A 4,440-nucleotide genomic window follows, 5' to 3' on the forward strand; every position below is an offset into this window, starting at 1 on the left:
TGTTTTGGACTCGACCAAGGTGGACTTGACCACAGCCCTGGGATGTATACATTGGGATGAGCCCAAGCGACAAGAACTGAAAACACTAAAGAACAGCTTTACCATGTTCAACTCCAATTGAAAAGTTAGTTTGGACCTAAACAGGAAAGTGGAAGATATGGGTTAGGTTTGGGTTAAAACACAACGCCCTGGATGGGCGCTGCAAAGGCACGGGTACAAGGGGACCATTGGTCTGAATAAAACGCTTAAAAAACCTGAATCGGTTTTATAAAAGCTGTTTAAATGAAGGCCAAATATTAAAAGCAGGTTTAAACTAATGACTAATGTTGGGTGTTCTGTGTGGAAAAGGGGCGCCAATGTGTGAGTGTTTGGTTGTTTTTATTGATTAATTGTGCAATTTGTGGTGAAAGTGTGTCTCTGTGTGGTTCCCAATGGGACGGTCCGGTGCAGAGCCTCCTGTGAACGATGCGTAAGTCGTCCCTGAGCTCCGGTCGGGTAGGAGGTTTGGGTGTGGGGATGAAGGTGAGACCCTTTTCCAGGATCTCCAGCTGTGCAGGTGTGGGGGAGAAAACAGCAGAAAGGTTGGTCATGTTTGACTGATGGGTGGGTTGTATTGTGACAGTTGGTCCCCGTTATTAGTTTAATTGCTGTTTCCAGTACTTGAACAACATCTCAACCGTATCTGCTGTGCAGTGGATGTTGTCTCTGACTCTCTGAAAAAAGAGTAGATTGATTTCTGCAAGAAAAGTGTATTTGGAGGTTATTGGGTTGTTGAAAGTGGTTAGTAGTGCCTGTTGTGGGTTCAACCTGTAGGAGAAATTTATTACAGGGATGTAAATGGTGGCGTTAGGAAAAGTAGCATGACCAGTTTTTACCATCAGTTTGAGTATGGTAGTCTGTTCGTGTTCAGAAAAAACAGTTGTTGAGTCCAAATGAAAGGATGACGTGCGGTGTGTCTGGTTGTGGGTGTAGTTTCTTTAAGATGGATGTTATGTGGTGGAAGGTAGCTCCGGGGTAACTGTCAACCTGTATGTCTGGGTCTGTGTGATGCGTCAGAGGTTGGAGTCCCCTAGAAAGAGGGTCCGCTTCCCCACCTCCAGCGACCAGTCCTGTATCTTTTTAAAGGTGCATGGGTGTGGTTCCAGGCACCCTGGGGAGCCAGGTGCTGCTGCAGAGGTCCTGTTAGGGATAGAGTTGGATAAGGTAAGGTTAGATGCCTTGAAGTCCAGGGTCACAGCGCTGCCTGGAAGGAGACGCTGGGGGCTTAAAACACCATCAAGCTCATTTCAAACCTGTGTTTAAGACTCAGGACGCTGATCAGTGGCTTTGCATCCATTTTGTTAACTGCATATGAAGAAAACAAGAACAAGCATAAGAGAAAAGAAGTTCACACTTTTGAGTTGTTCAAAGAGTGCAGTTGACTCTTGATGTAAGATCAGGTTTAATATACCAGAATAATGTCTGAGAGATCAATTTCTTTCAGTCATCATAAAGTAGAAAATGCCAAATCCTTGACAGTACCCTTTAAATTAGGAGCAAATCATGATGAAAAAAAGCAGAAAGGGCACCTGCTGCAGCACATGATTAGCAGTTAAAACAGAATAATTATGTATGTCATCACCAACTCTGTCTAGATCTAAAAGGAGGAATTGTGTCAAAGAAAGAATTAGCCTTAAATGGTCCTATCCTTTTTAATTTCACCTTCTCATACAAAATATTTCAAAAGACTATCAGGATTGGAGACTATTTGCATCTGAATCATTTCTACAGAATGACAAAGAAGCAGCCAGCAAATGGATTTACTGTAACAAAACAGGTAGCTAGCAGATAGTGAGGAGATGTTTTTTACAGTGTTCTGGGGACAGGCAGCTAGCAGATAGTGAGATGTTTTTTCCAGAATGTTCTGGGGACAGGCAGCTAGCAGATAGTGAGGAGATGTTTTTTACAGTGTGTTCAGGGGACAGGCAGCTAGCAGATAGGGATGAGATGTTTGCTGTATGTGACATCGCTTAGAGCACCTTTAATTATCAACACTCCCATCTCACTCACCCCCAAATAAATCTATTCCACATTTTGGGAAATACTCTTAGTCATTTCCTTTCCAATATTAAGATGAGAGGATCAATCTCAATCTCATGTATGTGCTTTAAGTTGGAACTTGAAGTTAGGGGGGAGTTAGCCTAGCTTAGCATAAATGTTAGAAACACAGGGAAACAGCTAGTCTGGCTCTGTTCAATGTTTTAAAATACACTAACCAACACGTCTGAAGTTCATTACAATTAGACCACTGGAACATCCCCCCCCCCCCCCTTCATTCCACAAAATAAATCATACATTCCACAAACACAAGAACAAACAACAGAACAAATCCATAACGGATCAGAAGCCTGTACTACTGAGCAAGATTTGGGGTTATCGAGGTAACTTCAAACCAGGGTTCTGTGTATTACGACAATGAAACATTTGTTATTGCGTTTAATCGCCATGGTAACTGATGCTGAACTCCTTTACTGCTCGGTAGAAGGTTAGGTATAAAAGCACCGCCCAATGACCCATTAACAGATAGTGAGAGGTGTGCTCAGAAGAGCGAGAACATTTAGAGACCCGTTGGCATTCCCCGAGGAAATGATGAAATGAAAGATGTAGATTCTCCACGGAGGGAATTACGTGTCTTAGTCATCTTCTTGAGCCGTATGTTGCCAATGCGACACATCGAAGCCGTGCGCTCACAGTGGTACAGACTGTATGAATAGCATTGTTATTTTTCTACGGGTAATTTTATGCATGCTGTGGGTGATGGGGACAACCTAAGTTCATAAAAGCCCATCAAAAAGGGCTTTTATGAAATAGCAGGTAAATAATAACTTAAATTATATACTCCATCTATGAATAATCTAGGCCCTGTGATGTTCACTGTTGCATGCAATTCATCATAATCCTTAGGCTTCCCGAGGGTGATTGGTGCCATAGATTGCATATCCCCATTCCTGCATTGCTGGGGGAGAATGAAGATGATTTAACTCTTATGTGGTCCAGTCTGGGATTATCCATCAACATCCATTCCTTTAATTTTAGTCTCAATAATTCCTAATTTCTGTTTTTCTAACTCAAACATTAGGTATAGTTTCCTATGAATGAGGTTTATTGACCATACATTTACACATTAAAAAAAATAACTGTAAAACTAAAATGATTAAGTTAGTATTACTTAGTGTTGAAAACGTTAAAAAAAATTACAAACACTGAAAAAAGCATCAAAAATGTAAAAAAAAAGGGGCACACGTGAAAAAAAGTCGCTGAAAATCATTGTTGATTTTCCATTTTGATGGGAAGACAACACAAGGGTTAATTAATCGCAAGTCATACCACAGCATCAACATTCAAGAAAAGCAGAAAGGAAATTCAATTTCAATTCAATTTTATTTAAAGTATCAATTCATAACAAGTGTTATCTCGAGACACTTTACAGATAGAGCAGGTCTGGACCACACTCCAGAATTTACAAGGACCCAACAGTTCTAGTAGTTTCCTCCAGAGCAGCAACAGGGCCACAGTGGAGAGGAATGGCTTCACATGATTGGTCAGACTGGTAAAGGAGGAGTTCTTCTAACGTGAATGCTGTTAGGTGGATGCATTGTTAACACAAGATGACTTGTGACCATCAATGCTTGGTCTCCAGCATTGGGGCCAAGTGGTCTGGGTCGGTCCATGACTCCCTGTCTGCACTCTGCCACCGAGTCAAGCAAGGTACGGCCACTGTAAGTAACATTCTGTATTGCATTTTGTAATACTGATTATAATGGTATTACTTTTCATCTTCAGGGCTCTTCAGTGGATTGCTGGTAGGGGACAGAAGGTACGCTTGCCAGCCCGTTTTGATGACCCCCTATCCAGACCCAAACACAGAGTCACATGATGCCTTTTAACGTGGCCCTCACTAGAACAAGGGCCTGGATAGAAATTATTTTTGACATCCTTAAAGCCTACTTTAACTACCTGCATGTCAAATAATTAAACCCTGAGTCGTGTTCCACAATGTGGCCTCGATGAGGAAGGAGAGAGTCCCACCTGTCAGCTAACAACCCACTGATGTGGTAGACCCCATCACACTTGACTACCCTACTGACGGGGCCTTGAGAGAGGCTATAACCCAGCAGTTTCTTATTAAAGGGGAGACAGGCTAAAAAAATATTCTTTACTTCTCAGTTGAACTATCTTGGTTCCATAGCATTTGAACTATACAGATTTTCTTTAATGGCTTTCTTTAAAAAAAAGAGATAGCCAAAGTGCCCTCTGTAAAACCCTTTGACTCTAATATGTTAATCAACTGAAATGAGGATTTTCTTTCTTTCTTAATCCAGTGTTCAGATTTCCCTTCTAGAAATGTTTCCAAATAATATAATATTTTACAACTTAATAAATAATTTGCTAATTTAAATA

At 41.2% G+C, this 4,440-nt stretch overlaps 1 pseudogene; it reads left to right on the plus strand.

Annotated features, from left to right (window-relative positions):
- Positions 1 to 465: 465 nt before the first annotated feature.
- Positions 466 to 4,184, plus strand: LOC116671478 (putative nuclease HARBI1; annotated as a pseudogene).
- Positions 4,185 to 4,440: the final 256 nt, after the last annotated feature.

The sequence above is a fragment of the Etheostoma spectabile genome, chromosome 21 (assembly GCF_008692095.1).
Source record: "Etheostoma spectabile isolate EspeVRDwgs_2016 chromosome 21, UIUC_Espe_1.0, whole genome shotgun sequence".
Lineage (NCBI taxonomy): Eukaryota > Metazoa > Chordata > Actinopteri > Perciformes > Percidae > Etheostoma > Etheostoma spectabile.